This window comes from Lichenostomus cassidix, chromosome W (assembly GCF_008360975.1).
Source record: "Lichenostomus cassidix isolate B80296 chromosome W, HeHo_3.0, whole genome shotgun sequence".
Taxonomy (NCBI): domain Eukaryota; kingdom Metazoa; phylum Chordata; class Aves; order Passeriformes; family Meliphagidae; genus Lichenostomus; species Lichenostomus cassidix.
Window position 1 is genome coordinate 19,036,240 of NC_139510.1, and position 18,304 is coordinate 19,054,543.

Sequence of the window (18,304 nt, forward strand, 5' to 3'; positions counted from 1 at the left end):
TGCTCCAGCATGGGTCCCCCACAGGATCACAAGTCCTACCAGGAAACCTGCTCTAGTGTGGGCTACTCTCTCTACGGGTCTGCAGGTCCCTGCCAGGACCCTGCTCCAGCACAGGTTTCCTACGGTTTCACAGCCTTCTTTCAGGCATTTGCCTGCTCTGGCATGAGTCTCCTCCATGGGCTACAGGTAGATCTCTGCACCCCTGGGATCATCCATGGGTTGCAGGGGGACAGCCTGCTTCACTATGAAATGCAGGGAAATCTCAGCTCTGGCACCTGGAGCACCTCCTCCCCCTCCTTCTGCACTGACCTTGGTGTCTGCAGAGTTGCTCCTCTCACATATTCTCACTCCTCTCTTCTCTGGCCACAATTACAACTACACAATAACTTTTTTTTCCTTCTTAAATATGTTATCACAGAGGCGTTACCACCATTTCAAATTGGCCCAGCCTTTTCAGCAGCACGTCCATCTTGGAGCTGGCTGCCATTGGCTCTGCTGGAAATGGAGGAAGCTTCTAGCAGATCCTTAAAGAAGCCATCCCCGCAGTTCCCCCCCCCACCAAAACCTGGCCATGCAAACCCAATACATTCCACCCCTCTTCTCTGTGAATCACATATTTAAGAACTATCACTAAAATCCACATTCGTCACACAACCTGCTCTGGCATCAACAAAAGCAACCAAAGAAAGACAGACAAATATTCCCCCCACAAAAATCAAAATAACATTATCACAACACAGAACCAAAGTGAAAAATTTGCACAAAATCCACCCCTTGTCCCTTCACCAGAATTACAACAAAATTTCCCCATGATCATTCTACTCTTTAAGATTGTCCATGGAGGACCACAGGGATGCAGATTGCACTCTGTGGAAGAGTGGCCCATGTTGGAGCAGTTTGTGAAGAATTTTTGCCCATGGGATGGACTCACGTTGGAGAAGTTAATGGAGAACTGTCTCCCACGGGAGGGACCACATGCTGGAGCAGGGGAAGGACTCCTTTACCTGAGCAGCAGCAGAAATAACTTGTGATGAACCGTAATCCCTGTTCCCTGTCTCCCTGCACCACTTGGGGGGAAGAGGTAGAGCTTGGGAAGCAGGGAGGGGTGTGGGGAAGGTGTTTTTAACATCTTGTTTTACTTCTCATTATCCTGTTCTGATTTCGTTAGTAATAAATTCAATTAATATCTCTAATTTGAGTCTGTTTTGCCCATGATGGTATTCGGTGACTGAGCTCTCTCTGTCCTTGTCTCACCTCATGAACATTTTGTTATATTTTCTCACCCCTGTCCAGCTGAGAACGGGAGTGATAGGGAGGGTTTGGTTGGTGTCTGGCATCCAGCCAGGGTCTACCCACTACACCTGCCTTGCTCGATTTCCTGTACACCAAGATGAGAGCTCTTTCCCTCTGAGAAAAGTGGCCTTTAAGAGCTGTCAGCTCTGGTCAGCCCCTCTGTCCTTAAGGACAGTTTCCCAGGGGATCACATTCACCAACTCCTTGAACAACTGGAAGTTTTTTCTTCTAAAGTTCAGGGTGCTGATTTTGCTCCTTGCCAGCCTCACATTCCTTGAGATTACAAGCTCAACCAGGGCACTGTTGCTACAGTCCAGGCTGCCTCCAATCTTAACTCCTTTAATGAGCTCATCTGCATTTCTGAGCACCAGGTCCAGTAATGCCTCACCTCTGGTTGGTTTGTCTAATACCTGGACTATGAAGTTGTCCTCTACACACTCCAGGAGTCTCCTGGATTGCTTACAACCAACTGTATTGCTTTCCCAGCAGATGTCCAGGTGGTTGAAATCCTCTATCAGGACAAGAGCCTGCGTGTGTGATGTTTCCTGTAGCTGGAGCTAGAAGGCCTTGTCAACAGGCTCCCCTCGATTGGGTGGCCTATAGTAGACCCCAACCACAAGGTGTCCTTTATTGGTCTGGTCCTTGTTTTTTACCCACAAGCTCTCAACCTGTTTGTGGCTGTTTTTCAGAGGCAGGTCTTAACAATGTATCCATTCCTTAGCATATAGGGCAACACCCCCACCCCTCCTTCCCGCCTATCTCTTCTGAAAAGCTTGTAGCCCTCAATTGCAGTGCTCCAGTTGTGTGATTTGTCCCACCATGTTTCTGGGTGTCCTGGTTTAAAGAACAGGTGTCTGCCAAGGAAGGCAGGAACCTCCCTTGGAATGGAAAATGCAACCCCTGTCTCTCCAAATTATTATAACTTTGAAATTATGGGGCTTTCAGGCAAAGATATGGGAAAAGGAATAACAGTTTGCATTGGTTTGAAAACAAACCAGTGGGAGATCACGAGTCAAGATTGAAATTAAAAATAAGTGAAATAATACAAGGAAAAGCACTGACAAAGTCAGATACAACCTAACACCCTGTTAGGGCGGTAGTAGCAGTCTAACTGAAGAAGTCCAGTTGAAGCAGTGATCCTGTGAAGGTCTAGTCTCCAGCTGAAGATCCAGTGGTAGCTCTTGTCCTCTGGGAACCCAGTAGACAGGGCTAGCTCAGGCAGTTCCAAGGCCAGGTTATATCCAGGTGGGAACACCTGGTTCCTCCCTCCTGGGCAGAGCATCCCACAATGGGATAAGTCCATGAGTCACATGGTGGGTCCCTGATGGCCCATTGTCTGTCATCCGGGGTGGGTCATTAGCAGGTGATAACAGCTAACGGCCCACAGCTGGTGGTAATAGAATACTTAAATACATCTATATTGCAACCTAGGACATAGGGCTGTTGCGATGATTCCCCCGCGGGTTCAGGGGGCGCTGTGGCGCGAGCTTAGCTGCCTCTCACGTGGTTGAGGCGGGTGAGCCGGATGGCGAAATGGGCTGTAGCAGGAACATCGGAGCGGCGGCTGGAATGGCAGAGGTGGACACACCCCCTGGGGTGGCAAACAAAATGTAACAGAAAACTCTGCAGCCTGTGTAGGAGCTGCGGGGGTCGCGCTGACACGGGGTGTTGGGTTAGAGTGTAGTAAAAAAGCCCAAGGCAGCGGTAGAAAAACAGTGGGGTTGGGCAGCGACAGCCGGGCTTCTTCGTAGCAGCTGCCTCATGCAGCCAGGGAGATGCATCCTCCGGGAACGGGAAGGGGTTTGGGGTCCCGGGTTTTCCCCTGAGGCACCTGAGTAGATGGTGAGGGTCTTTTCCAGTGAGGTCGGATGTTCGATTAGGTCCCAGTTCACCGGCTGCTCTTACGAGCAAAACCTCACAGTAGAAGCAGTAAAAGACGGAGCTCCACGGTGGCAGCGAATTTCCACAGCAACTGCAGACCGGCCGTCTCTCCTCCGATCCTGAGAGTGAGCTAGGGGCTGAGCCCAGCCCCCTGACCCCCAGCCAAAATCTCACCGTATCTCTGCCCTTCCCAAGAGAAACCCCTCAGATAAGAGAAGTGCAGCCAGCTGCACCCCTTCCCCTTTCTCCTCCCCCCAGCCATATCTTTTGTTGTCTTAAGTATCGGTCGTTATCATCTCTTAGGCAACAGATGGGAGAAAATTCCCCTAGAGAAAGAAAAAAAAAAAAAGAAAAATCCTCACCTCCAACACTGTAATAGCAATTCGGTCATAGTTTTCTAATTGCACTATGGTTTCTAACTCCTCTTACTTGTTTCCCATGCTGCGTGCATTGGTGCAGAGACACTTCAGCTGGTCTGTCAACCTCTTCAGCTTTTCAGGGATGCCCTCTCATTTCTGTGGCATGTTGACACAGAAATTGCTTTTCAAGACCTAAGATAGTGTTTCGAGCACTGGCATGGTTTACAGGGTATGCTTCTATTCAACCAGTAGTTGCTTCTACTATGGTGAGTATGTAGTACTTGCCTTGTCGTGTTTGTGGCAATGGTCCGATGTAGTCAATTTGCCAAGCCTCACCATGTTGAAAATCCAGCCACTGCTCTGTATTCCAGGGAGACTTTATTCATGTGACTGACTTGATTGTGGTGCATGTTTCATATTCATGAGTGACCTGTGTGATGGCCTCAATGGTCCTGTCCACCTCTCTCCCATTTGTGTGTTGCATTTCTCCCTAGCTTCCCCAATGTTTCATGGGCCTATTGAGCTACAAATAGTTCACCCTTCTGCTCCCAGTTTAGGTCCACCTGAGCCACTTCAATTTTGACAGTCTTCTCTACCTGTTTTTTGTTTTGATGTTCTTCAATGGCATGGTTTTTGGGCATGTGAGCATTGACATGCTGTACCTTCACAGCAATATTTTCTACTTGAGCAGCCATGTCTTGTCACAGTGTGTCATGGTCCCTCTGGATCTCTGAAATTTTAAGGACAACATACTCCATAAATTAAGTTTTAATTTATTAGCTTATAAAAGAAATATAACAAACAAACCTGACAAAAAAGGGGTCAATCCCCTTTGCACACACTAGTTTATCATGTGAATTCACTTATTTGCCATATAAATCATAAGGTTTCATAACTTATAACCCATAACTCTTAACTCATGCACCTATGAGCAAAATCGTTACCTAGCTGATGGTGGGAATGCTCATCCTTCTTGTTCCATCACAGTGCCTCATCCCCTGTATCACACCAGGAAGCATCAAAGCCTCAGCAGTCCAGCTGCTGTTGGATCCAGTTCAAATCTTTTTGGATTACCTGATGTTTTTATAACTTCTAACTTATAATCATAGAATATGCTGAGTTGGAAGGGACCCATTATGATCATCAAGTCCACCTCCTGGCCCTGCACAGAACACCTCAAGAATCACACCATGTGCTTGAGAGCATTGTCCAAACACTTGAACTCTGTCAGGCTTGGTGCTGTGACCACTTCCCTGGGGAGCTGTTCCAGTGCTCAATTACCCTCTGGGTGAAAAAACTTTTTTCTGATATCTAACCTAAACCTCCCCTGATTCAGCTTTATGCCATTTCCTTGAGTCCTGTCACTGGTCATGAGAGCAAAGAGATTGGCACCTGCCCTTCCACTTCCCCTCATGAGGATGTTGTCAACTGCAATGAGGTCTCCCCTCAGTCTCCTCCAGGCTGAACAGACAAAGTGACCTCAGCCGCTCCTCATACGGCTTCGCTTCCAGATTTTTCACCATTCTCATGGCCCTCCTTTGGATGCTCTCTAATAGTTTAATGCCTTTTTTATATTGTGGTGCCCAAAACTGCACACAGTACTCGAGGTGAAGCCACACGAGTGCAGAGTTTTCTTGGTTTGAGACAATTTAAAGGAGAACACTCTGAAACGAGTTGCCTCCTCTAAGGGTTCCAACAATCCCTTTCCACCAATAAGAAATGAATACTAATAGATGAAAGTGAAAAAACCAACAGTTTATTAACAAGCAGAATGCCAACAGGAAGGGAAAAACATAAATAAAAAATAACTGCTAGGTATCAAACTGTTAGACCTCACCACCCCACTGGAACAAAGAGAGACACGAAATGCCAGAGAATACCTGTTCTCAATATGTGATACAAGATGGCGTCAGCTCCCTCTCGGAAAGGTAGGAGCTTCACGGAGCAGTTCCAGCAGCAGACGAAGGCCTGATGGCTCGTCTGGCATCAACTTCCTTCCCATGGCAAGGCACAGCAGAGTGGTCACGGCAGGCAAAGCAGCTGGGCTGGAACCACTCAGTGTCTTCCTCTCCCCAGCCCAGCATGGTTAAACAGTGGCTTGGGCTGGAGCAGGGCATCTCTGCTCCACTTCTCTTGGCGCGATGCCTCCGGCTTTGGACAAGCAGCTGTGGAATTTGCCTCAAGGCAGCCCAAAGATCGCTACTGCAGCTTCTCTGAGCCAAGGAAAGGAGAAGCTTTTTGCCTGGGCAAACACCAAGCCAGCGAAGCAAATACCACACTGCACAGAGCCATGAAAAACCTGGGCAGGGAGCTTTTAAAAAATGCCCTGCGCAAAAGCAAACTCTCCCCCACCCCCCCCCCCCACACAAGGTCCCAGGCTGCAGGGACTTCAAGATACAGTAATAATTTTTGGGCACAGATGATTATGGGATACGCTATCATTATGAATCACCCCAAGACAAGATTAGAGTGAGACAATCACCTCTTTTGACCTTGGAACCTTGGTCTATACCATTTCCATGAGCTAGCAGATACTGATGAAACTGTCAGACAATCAGTATGCGAAGATAACAGTTGCAGGAGACAGCAAGCAATAGTGGTTGTATAATGGCCTTTTAGCTCTTTCTGGCCACCTGTCCTGCCTACATGATACTCTCCCTTTGACCTAATGTCACTTCTCTCAGCATGCATCAGGCCTTAGCATGAGCTGTGATAGCCAAAATCTGAGCAGGAATTGAGCAGTCATACAGTACAGCAGCCCAGATGGGTTTATGTCTGCACTGCTACCAATTGGTCTTCTTTCATTGCTGCAGCCACCCCCATAGGGCATTAGCCACTATCCAGGAGTCAGTACAGAGATGGAATACTGGCCACTTTTCTCGTTCAACAATCCCTAGGGTTAGTTGGATGGTTTTCACTTTGACAAATGGTCATGTTCTCCTTCAGTGGCTTCGGCATCTTATCGTGTGGGACTCTACACAGCAGCTTTCCACTTCTTATGATTTCCTAAAATACGATAGGATCCATCAGTAAACAGAGCATAATGACTTTCATCTTCTGATAACTCATTATATGGCATGAGCCACCTCCTCAGGCAATATTCCAAAATCTCTGCCTTCTGGATGGTCTCTTTCCGGATTTTGGGGTGATTGGGTTTCTGCAGTCAAGTACATCGTGTGATCGAGTATATTGTGTGATCAATGCTACCCACTTACTCCATGTAGCACTGGTTGCATGATGTGTCAAGGGGATGGTTCCCTTTGAACATCCCGTGTAGTACAAGCAATTGCGGTGCCAAGAGATGTGCTTCTGTCCCAACAACTTCTGAAGCAGCTCAAACCCCCTTAATTCCTAGAGCTCAACCTTGTGTTTCTCCTAATGTTCTTTGCCAGAGGATCTAGGTGAGACCCTGCTCCCCAGCTGCAGTGTAGAGTATATTTTGCATGGCTGATTCTGTCCTAACAGGCCCAAGAGCTACTGCATAAGCTATTTCCTGTTTGATCTGCTCAAAGGCTTGTTGCTCAGGGCCTCTGTTCTGATTTTGGCTAGGATAGAGTTAATTTTCTTCACAATAGCTGGTATGTGGCTGTGTGTTGGATTTTTGCTGGAAAGACTGACAATAATTCAGGGATGTTTTAGTTATTGCTGAGCATGGCGTATGAACGGGAGAGACAGATGCTGTATGCGAACGAATCTGCTTTATTACAAAGTTAAACAGTATATATACTTTTAGTCTGAGAAGCTGTTTTTAGCTGTCTGCTTAGCTAGTTACAATTCCCAAAAAAATCTGTCAGTTTTGACAGTTTGTTATTCTTCTCTCAGGGCCACAAGGAAACAGAGCAGGAAGCTGTTCCTGTTTCAGATCTGTGTGGTCAGCATTCCTCCATGCCAGTTAGCTGCGGCCTCCCGTCCAGGCATCTGCTGCTGTTTTTTCTGTAACCCTACAGCTGAGCAGTGCTTGCACAGTCAAGGCCTTTTCTGCTTCTTGTACTACCCTTCCAGTGAGTAGGCTGGGGGTGCACAAGAAGTTGGGAGGAGACACAGCAGGGATAGCTGACCCCAACTGACCACAGGTGTTACCAAAAATTGGTAAAAATAAAAAAACTCCTTAACAGCAATGTAGTATTAAGAAGCAGGCATTCTTTATTTGGCTGGATGCACGAGGGGATATCACCTCCAAAATATCATGCATGCTGAATACAGAAAAGCTCCTGTTTATATACTATATTTTACATACATATTTATTGATTTTCCCAGAATAAACATACATATGATAATAATTTCCCCAAAATTATTAACATATTTTCCCTCCCCTTTATGCATGCATTCTTCTGTCCTGGGGGTCTCTTTGGTGGTCCCTGGTGGTCGGTGACCCCAAAGTCATACCTGACCACCCAGTAAACTGGTAAAAGTTGGCACAACTGGGCTTGTTGCTTTCCAGTTCTTCTTACAGAATGGGCATTGTGCAGTTCCATAGATCAGTGGTTTTTGAAGAATAAGCATTGTGTTAGCCCACCAGGTGCAGATGATTTTTCATCTGGCAACACAAGGCATTATGTTCAGTAATAAAGTTAGGGGGGAGGTTGGCAGGGGGGAACTACTCAGGGACTGTCTGGGCATCCATCAGTCGGTTGGGGGGGAACAGTTGTTTTCATTTGCATCACTTGCTTCCTTGGATTTTATTTTTCTGTCTGTTTTTATTTATTATTATTTTATTTCAGTTATTAAACTGTTTTAATCTCAACCCATGAGTTTTCTCATTTTTACTCTTCTGATTCTCTCCCCTATCCCACTGGGTGAGAACAAGCGAGCGGGCAGCTATGTGGTACTTGCTGGCTGGGGTTAAACCATGACAGTCCTACTCAAAATAGTTTTTCTTTCAGGTTACTTGATAGAGAAGGCTCAAAAGCTGACTATAACCTGGAATATGCATTCTCCAGAATCCTACTAGGCCTAGGAAATCTTGATTCTTCCTTGTTAGCTGGTGGGGACATAGTTCCTGTTTTATTGTTCATATCCATAGGGATGTGAGGACATCAATCCTGCTATTTTACTCCCAAGAAATGGATTTTCTCTGCAGGTCCATTGACATGGCTTTTTTTTTTTTTAATGACAAAACCAACTTGCAGAAGAATCTGAATTATTCTTTTTCTCTTCTTAAAATACTTCTACTTTATTGCCCCACGCACTGATTTCATCAGTGTATTGTAAATGTTCAGGGGCATCACCTTGTTCCAGTGCAGTTTGGATTAGTCCGACACAAATGGCAGGGCTGTGCTTCCACTCCTGGGGCAGTTGATTCCAGGTATATTTGATGTTCCTCCATGTGAAAGTAAACTACAACCTGCAATCTGCTGCCAAAGGAGTTGGGAAAAAAAACCAAACATATCACTTGTGTCTGCCTTTGACTCCAGTTCATATTGGAGTTCTGGTGTGTCTGGTATGGCAGCACTCAGTGGTGGTGTGACTTCATTTAGGCTATACTAGTATGCCTTCATCAGACTTTGGCACTGGTTATATGGGACTATTAAAGGATGAATGAGTCTTGCTGACCTCTTCTTGGTTCTCCAATTGATGAATTAGCTTGTGTATGGGAGCCAGGGAGTCTCAGTTTGTGTGATATTGTCACCAGTGCACTGTCCTGGTTGCAATTGACTCCTGCTGTTCCTTGACCTGCAGCAACCCCACAACAGGATTGCTTGAGAGGACAAGCAGGGTAGACAGCTGTTTAACTTTCTGTGTGTTAATGGTGGCTACACCAAAAGCCCACTGGTACCCTTTTAGGTCCTTGAGGTACCCTCTCTTGGGGTAGTCTAAGTTATGTATACTCAGAGCATCCAAACCAGTCAGAATAGGGCGCATTTGCACTTGTCTCCTGTGCACTGATGTTTACCAAAGCCTTGTACTTTTGTAGGTCTGATGTTTCAGGCCATCAAATCTACACATACTGCATACCCAGTCATCCTTTCCCTCCTTCTGGCTGAAGACAGGGACCCTGTCTTTCTGTTTCTGGTTGGAGTATTCACTGTCTGACCCTTGCAGTGTCAGATGAGAAGTCCCCTCACAAGAATCAAGGAAAGTGATTGTAGTCTCTTCTATGTGTGGGAGATTGATGATTGCCTTTTTGTGTCTGAACAGCAATTAAACTGATGGCCTTCTTGGATGACCCTCTTCTTAGCATCTGTCTTTCCTCAACCGAATACTAGCAATGCCCACTTTCAACCATATCACAGACTGCCACGTCTACTTGGTTTTTGAACATTTCCAGGGATGGTGACTCCATCAGTTTCCTGGGTAGCCTGTTCCAATGTGTAACCACTCTTTCAGTGAAGAAATTATTCTTAATATCCAACCTGAACATCCCCTGGTGCAACTTGAGGCCATTTCCCCTTATCCTATAGCTAGTTGCCTGGGAGAAGATTCTGACCCCTGCTTTGCCACAACCTCCTTTCAGGTAGTTTTAGAGAGTTATAAGGTGTCCCCTGAGACTTCTTTTCCCCAGAATAAACAACCCCGCTTCCCTCAGCTGCTCCAGACCCTTTACCAGCTTTGTTGCCCTTCCCTGGACATGCTTCAGCCCCTCGATGTCCTTCTTGCAGTGAAGGGCCCAGAACTGGATGCAGTATTCGAGGTGCAGTTTCACCAGTGCCAAGTACATGGGGACAATCACTTCCCTGGTCCTGCTGGCCACACTATTTCTGATATAAGCCAGGATGTCATTGGCCTTCTTGCCCACCTGGGCACACACTAGCTCATGTTTAGTTGTTGTCAACCAACATCCCTCAGGTCCATTTCTGCCAAGCAGCTTTCCAGTTACTCTTCCTCAAGCCTGTAGCGCTGCATGGAGTTTGTTGTGACTCAAATGCACAACTGAATGGTAGAAAATATAAGTTGTATAGTAATAAGATGTTGCTGTCATATCCTGGGTAGTGGCTATCTTTCTTCACATGTTGTTGGGTTCTGAGGAAGATGAATGCGGTTAGCTGTTATTAGTGAGAAGCTAAGCTACTTCATATTTGTAAAAATGTGCAGATTAAGGCAGTTTCTTGGGTTTGAATAAATAGTAGATCTCTTAAATTGTTGATAAAAGCATTATTTTATAAGAATTTTTTAAAATATGGATGATTGAATTTATTAAATGAACAGTTACTAAGGTGTAACATATGCAAAGTTGACTCAAAAAGCAAATTTTTATTACCTGTAAGTATGTGAATACTTTAAAAACTCGTTCTTCATAGAGTTTTGTCAAGAAAAGTTGTAGCAAAAGGATGAATAGAAATTAAGTCACATCTTTTATATTTCCAAATAAGAGAGAAACTTTTAGAAAGCTGGTTGGCTGTCATTGATGTTTACAGTGGTTCCATAGAGGGTAGAATATTGAAATTGAACTGCTGAATTCCTGCCTTCCTAATCCTTGTTCTTTTGTCATAGACAGGTCATTTCAGAGTAAATATGCATCCATGCTGTATGAGGGAGTAGAGCTCTGAAAGAATTCTTTAAAAATACTCTATGCATATGTTTTTAGTGTCCTAGTATCTAAGGTGTAAATAATTCGGTAATGAATGACTGTTAAAGCTTTGTGTATAGATAGATGTTTCACTAGTTCTTTAACGCGGAGGGGGAGGAGGGGTGGAACCAGGCCTCTGTGTTTACCGAAAGTGTCTCTATGGCTATCAAGAGATCACTCCAGCCAGCACTGCTCTGGTGCTGTACAGAAAGGCCCTTCTCACACCCGTGCCGGTGTAAGGCACATATTCTCACTCACCCACGGAGTTGGATAACTCGTGCATCACCAGAGACAAAGAACTCAGAGCGCTCAGTCAGCTGGAGGTTCCAGGGGTTTATTCTGAAGGGTTCCAGGGTGAAAGAGGGCGAGAGACCCCAGCTGTCTACATTTAAAGGGATGGCTGGAGGGTCAGGGGAGAGGAGGCGGGGGGGAACACCACAACCAGTGGGGAGGAGGAAGGGATGGAATCAGGGGTTAGGTTACAGCTGGGGGGATTTACATAATTTGGGGAGGGACCATCGTGTTCTCCAGGGGGGAGGCTAAGATGTCTCCCACCAGTGAAGCCCTGCTGTATTGGAACCACTCAGCTCCCCAGCAGTTCCTGAGGTGGTATTATCTACCCCAACAGTTCTTCACAAGTGTTGGGAGGGAAATTACTAGAAATTGGAGTTTTAATTTAAATTATATGTTGATAAAAGTACATTTTACTTTTTAAAATTAAGTTGTTGCAAGCTCAGTTGGCGCTAGCAAATTCTCCTATTCTTCCTATAGCCTGATTCCTTTTTAGTGGAATAGAGGAAGTGTGGGTTTCTAATACCAAACTTCAGGTTCAACTTTTGTTTCAGTTTTAGTATGCGTCTTTTGAAATAATAAGGGAAGCAAGAAATTCTTCATAGGGCAAGTATATGGCAAAATGTCATTCAGGTCATTAGCCAGATATTATTGAATCTGGTTGTAATGTTGCTAATGTGGGATGCAGATTAAATAAGCAGCATTTATAATTTTTTAACTTTTGACAAATGGTTAATAGCTGGCATTGCTATTTATGAACCCTCCAAAGCTGACCAAAATTGCAAGGTTTTTTTGAATACATTATCTTGAAGAACCTACATTTCTTCTAGTTTTAGTGTTAGTTAGTATTTAAAATTGCAACCATGTAACTTTTTCCCCCCTGAAACCTGGAGGGAATTTCAGAAAGCTAATTTAGCATGAGACTAAATTAAAAACCTCTAATGAAAATGAGCTTTTTTTTCCCTCCCCCTCATCGCATTCTGAATATGGTATGCATATGTAGTTTCCCATTGCTCTCTCTATTACCTTCATTTTTCTGTATTGTTTTCATCACTTCAGTTTTGTATTCATGCTTTTAATTTTTGCCTCTGTGTTGATATACAGGTTTTTAATTCATTTTGGCAGAATCTTATGCCTATAGCTAATTGTTACCATAAGTTGACATATTGATAGTTTGTCTGGCTTAGTGAACATGTAGTGTTATCATTGTCATTTATTTTATAATTAGCCTGCATGTCTTCGGGTTTAGTGTTTTAAGTTGGGAACAACTGGTATGGTTCCTTCAGTAGTGGGTTGTAGGACTTTCTTGGTCTTTTTTTTTCTTTCTTTCTTTCTGTAAAGAATTGCAGGGAGATACAGAGCAACATACAATTAAATAGAATGAAGAGGACTGATCAGATGTTCCAAAAGTATTTCCAGTTTATTCAAAGTCCAGTACAGTGTGAGAAGCCATAATTTGTCAACTATTGAATGAGACCAGCCAAGATGATCATCCTTTTTGCAGGCACTTCTAACTATTCATCAAAGAAAGATTACGCACTTTGAAAAGCTCTGGACAGAGACCATCTAATTTCTACACCACAATACTGGTGTGAATGTTATATCATCAATGTTTATGTTCCTAATAAATTCTTCCTGAATTTTATGTGAAAAGCAAAGGATGAAAAATAGATAAAATATTATAAAAGCACACCTTTCTTCTGATGAAAGTGAATTTAGTCACCCCTTTTCTGTTTTCTCTTTTTTTTAGCAATTCCACAAATGGAAAAATTAGCTGGCCTCTGATTAGCTTGTTTGCTTGGGGAGGGGAAGGAATTCGTCTGGGATTTTTTTGTGCATCTACATTTCTAGTACATCTACATTTTGGGAGGGGGAGGGGAAAGCAGGGGAGTGTCCTGGTTTAAAAGACTGGTGTCTGCCAAAGAAGGCAGGAACCGCCCTTAGTATAGAGAATATGACCCCCCCTTCCCTCCAAATTATTATAACTTTAAAATCAAGGGGCTTTCAGGCAAGAGATATGGGAAAAGGAATAACAGTTCTTTACTAGTATTTATAATAAGGCAATAATACAGAAACAACGGTTTAAACTGACAAAGTCAGAATACAACCTGCCACCCTGTTAGTCAGGGTGGTGGTAGCAGTCCAGTTAAATGGTGGCTGCAGTCCTGTTGGAATGATGGATGTGGTCTTGTTGAAATGGTGATCCTGCAGAAAGGTCTGGTCAGTCTCTGGAGGTCCAGTGGTGACTCTCAAGTTCTTCTCCTCTGGGAATCCAGTGGAAGTCATCCCCCAGTGTTCCAGAGTCTCAGCTTATATGCATGTGGGAATGTTCAGTTCCTCCCCTCTGGGCAGGGCATCTCACAATGGGATGATGTAATCTTATGAGTCACTCCCGGAGACCTTGATGGCCCATCAGTGGAGATGGCCCCGGAGGGTGTTATCAGGGCTGAGTTATGCTGAAAATAAAGACCACTGCCCCAACTGTTTTTAACAGCTTTTGAAGATGGTAATGTGTGGAGTTACAAGATATAGGTAGCAGAGCAAGAGGCCTTGAAAGCCAAAGTGACCTTCTGTCTCTGGTCCGGAAGAAGCCCTGGGACCAGTGAAAAACATCCTGGTCACAGGGGAAGTAGTCACAGGGGAAGTGGAAAGAGTGCATTGTAGGCCTGTGAACTGCTTGACCTGTCAGAAGTGAGGAACACTGTTTGTTACCTTAATAGGTATTGTTTACCTGTTGCCATAAAAGGTAATATTGTGAACCACGATAATTAGAGCACTTTGTAGTGCAGAGTTACTTCCTGTTTGTGTTGTAGTATATAAGCAATTATCACTGCGCAATAAAGGTCTTCGCCATACCATCCTGGAGTCCGTGTCCTTAAAAACACCACAGTAAAGGAGTACATACTTTTGGTTACACCTTCCATGTAACCTAAGACAGGGAGCAAGAGAGAGAGGCATGTGATTTGGAGAGTCTCAGCAGGGGTGCTAGATTGGGGAGTACCATTTCTAAACCATGACAACCTGGCACCGAGGCTTGTGTCACCAGCAGCATTTTGGGTTCTTTGATTGTGGGTTAGTCTACACCACACCAGGCCTGTTAGCAACAGACAACATAGACCTGTGTCCTCGTTTCAGCTAGGGTAGAGTTAATTTCTTCTCAGTAGCTGTTACAGTGCGGTGTTTTGGATCCAGAATGAGAATGGTGTTGATACAATGATGTTTTGTGTTTTTGCTAAGTCATGTTTCTCCTAAGCCAAGGACTTTTTCCTTGTCTCATGCTCTGCCAGTGAGGAGGTTTGCAAAAAATGCAAGGGAGCATAGTTGGGACAGGTGACCCAAACTGACCAAAGGGATTCCACACCATAGAACATCATGCCCAGAATATAAACTGGGGGGAGTTACTTGGAAGAGGAGCCAATCTGAGTTTGGGAAGGATGGTCTGGCATTGGTCAGCAGGTGGTGAGCAATTGCATTACACATCACTTGATTTTTCCCTTTTTGTTATCATTATTAATTACCATAATTATTGCATTTTACTTTATTTTCAATTATTAAACTGTTCTTTTCTCAACATACAAGTTTTACTTTGGTTTTCCTCCCCATTCCACCGAGGTTGGGGGTGAGGGAGAGGGGAAGAGAGGGGCATTGAGCAAGTGGCTTCATGGTATTTTAGCTCCAGCTGGCCTTAAAACCATGACAACCTGTCTCAAATGGGGAATAGGATCTTTGTGCAGGAGTTAGCAGGGCTCATTGAAAGAGCTTTAAACTAGATTTGATGGGGGAAAAGGATGAAACCAGGCTCCCTAGAGAAAAGCCTGGTGGCGGCACTTCAGTGTTTAAGGGATGGTGTGTTAGCAAGGTCCCTTGGACTATTCCACGATGTGCTGAGTACACTAGAGCACATTTGAAATGCCCTGGTCCTAATAAATGTAATGCCCTTGCCATCTTAGTGGAGGTTCGAGATGGGGATCCATGCATCAGCAAAGACGCTAGGGTTATTGATGTGGTAGAAACCACAGAGGCATCTGAGAATGGTGACATAGGAATTAGGGCATCTTCCCCAAAAAAGGTGGAGGGATCAATAGCCCAACTGAAGTGCATCTGCACCAATGCACACAGCATGGGCAACAAACAGGAGGAGCTAGAAGCCATTGTGCATCAGGAAAACTATGACATAGTTGCCATCACATAAACATGATGGGATGATCCCCACAACTGGAGTACTGCAATGGATAGCTAAAAACTCTTCAGAAGGGACAGGTGAGGATGGAGAGGCAGTGGGGTAGCCCTGTATATTAGGGAGTGCGGAGTCGCAGCCTCGTGTTTCACAGATGGCCACCCCACGCCGCACAGAGGGGGGTCCGTCCGGGGCCGAGACACGCCAGGGCACACGTGGTGGTGGCAGGGCACTGCGGCAGGCAGTGGCACTCGGGGGATGCAAGTTGTCATGGAGGCGCAGTGAACAAAGAAGTGCTGGATCGCAGTCTGGGGTTCCAAGGGAGTTTATTAGGATCCACAGGCTCAGGGTGAAGGGAGAGGAAGAGGGACAGAAAGCGAGGGGTGGGGAAGGGGCAAGGAGCCCAGAGACTGTGAACGCAGAACAAAGGGCTGCAGAGGGTTAAAAGGAGAGGGAAGAGGGAAGAGGGGAGTGGTTAGCTCCGAAGAGCCAACTAGGGAAAGCCCAAGGGGAGGAGATGAGGGGAAAAGGGATTACAACCAGTAGGTTTACAGCAGAGGAGGGTACAGACTCAGGAAACCAATAATACACTGAGCTAGGGAGAGATTTCTAGAACATAAACCATATACAGAATGGGGGCGGGGGAGAGCGCAGGACCAATAATCTCGTGCTAATATGCATACCCTAAATCCTGCTACCACACTGCAACAAGGGAGTGTTTTGATTATCTAGAGCTTGATGGCATTGATGAAAGGGTTGAGTGTTTATGGGTAAGAATCAGGGGGAAGGCCAACAAGACAGATATCCTGGTGGGAGTCTGTTGTAGAGCACCCAACCAGAGTGAAGAGACAGACAAAATATTCTATGAGCAGCTTGAAGAAGTCTTGTGATTGCTGGCCCTTGTTCTCATGGGGGACTTCAACCTACCAGATGCCTGCTGGAAATACAACAGAGCAGAGAGGAAATGGTCTAGGAGGTTTGGGGAGTGTGTGAAAGGTAAATTCCTGAGACAGTTCATGACTGAGCCAACTAGGGAAGGTGTTATGATCCAATTAGTGAGAGATGCCTCTGCCCGAATTAAGGTGCAAACAAGACCATATGCCAAAGTCAATAGTACGGATTTTATTTAACAGTAAATGTGAGGTAGACATAGAAAGAAATAGAAATGGGGAGGGGGGAAAGGAGAGATAGAGAAAAAGATATCTTGTCTCAGGTGAAGCAGAAGACAGTCACTACCCATGAATCCAGCGGTGTCCCATTGGTCCTTCTTCACCCTGGGCTCCTTGGTAGTGGGGGTCCCAGAATTGTTCTTCTGGGGATATCACAGTTATAATACAGTCCAGGTTCTGGGTATCCACAAGGTGGTCACAGATGCTGTTCCCATAACTTGGGGTGATAATGTGTATGAGCAGTTGCTTCCTTTCCCACAGCAATTTGCCACATTGGGAATTTTTGCCAGGATGTGCTAACCATATCTCACCTCTGCCAGGCTTGGAATTAGCGCCTTCCTGTTCTAAATTCCTCCCTTCTGTGCTTATCTCAAGTTCCCACTGTGGTGGCTTATCTTATGGCAAGTTCCTTCTGTGGCCTTGACAGTGTTTGAGACAGGCAACTGTGCTCTTTAAGTCCTTGCAGAAGGTGCTTGACCTGTTGTTTGTGAACAAAGAAGGACTTGTGGGTGATGTGATGGTTGGAGGCAATCTTATGAAATGATAGAGTTTTCAATTCTCAGAGATGTAAGGAGTTGGGTCAGCAGTACTGCTATTGGCCAGTTTAGGAGACTGTTTGGAAAGTCCCTTGGGAGGCAGTCCTGAAGGACAAAGGAGTCCAGGATGGCTGGACGTGCTTTAAGAAAGAAATCTTAAAGGAGCAGGAGCAGGCTATCCTCATGTGCTGAAAGATGAGCTTATATGGAAGATGTCTGGCCTAGCTTAACAGAGAGCTTTGTCTGGAACTCAGGGAGAAAAAGAGAGTTTATCACCTCTGGGAAAAGAGACAGTCAATTCGGGAGGACTACAAGGATGTTGGGAGGTTGTGCAGGGAGAAAATTAGAAGGGCCAAAAGGCCCAATTAGAACTTAATCTGAATACTGCTATAAAAGACAATAAAAACTGTTTCTATAAATACATTAGCAACAAAAGGAGAGCTAAGGAGAATCTCCATCCTTTATTGGATGTGAAGGGAAACAGTGACAAAGGATGAGGAAAAGGTTGAGGTACTTAATGCTGCCTTTTCCTCAGTCTTGAATAAGACCAGGTGTTCTAAGGCTACCCAGCCCATTGACCTGGAAGATGGGGATGGGAAGCAGAATGAAGCCCCCATAGTCCAGGAGGGAAATGGTTAGAGACCTGCTACACTACTTAGACATGCACTAGTCTACGGAGCAGGATGGCATTCACGCAAGGGTACTGAGGGAGCTGGCCGAAGTGCTCACTAAGCCACTTCCAAGTATTTATCAACAGTACTGGCTAACCAGGGAGATCCCAGTTGACAGAAGGTTAACAAACATGATGCCTATCTAGAGTAAGGGCTGGAAGGAGGATACGAGGATCTAAGGGTATCTCAGCCTGACCTTGGTGCCGGGGAATGTTATTGAACAGATCATCTTGAGTGCCATCATGTAACGTGTACAGGACAGCCAGTTAATTAGGTCCAGTCAGTTTGGGTTTATGAAAGGCAGGTCCTACTTGACTGACCTTATCTCCTTCTATGACAAGGTGACCCACTTAGTGGACAAGGGGAAGGCTGTGGATGTTGTGTATCTGAACTTCAGTAAAGCCTTTGACACCATTTCCC

General features: G+C 45.1%; 1 protein-coding gene and 1 long non-coding RNA gene across 8 annotated transcripts in view; both read left to right on the top strand.

Moving 5' to 3' along the window:
• LOC146425627 (uncharacterized) overlaps positions 1–18,304 on the top strand; it is a 449,835-nt gene that overhangs the window by 332,473 nt on the left and 99,058 nt on the right. The gene's annotated exons all lie outside the window — the stretch shown is intronic.
• The window catches only part of LOC146425634 (spindlin-Z-like), a 134,314-nt gene that overhangs the window by 36,355 nt on the left and 79,655 nt on the right, over positions 1–18,304 (top strand). Inside the window, exon 1 of one of the 7 annotated variants that reach the window (XM_085041687.1) lies at positions 2,782–2,871. The exons of the other annotated variants lie outside the window; for them this stretch is intronic. The gene's annotated coding sequence lies outside the window, so the exon portion shown is untranslated. Of the gene's footprint in view, positions 1–2,781; positions 2,872–18,304 lie in introns of those variants that run through there. 7 annotated transcript variants of the gene reach the window in all.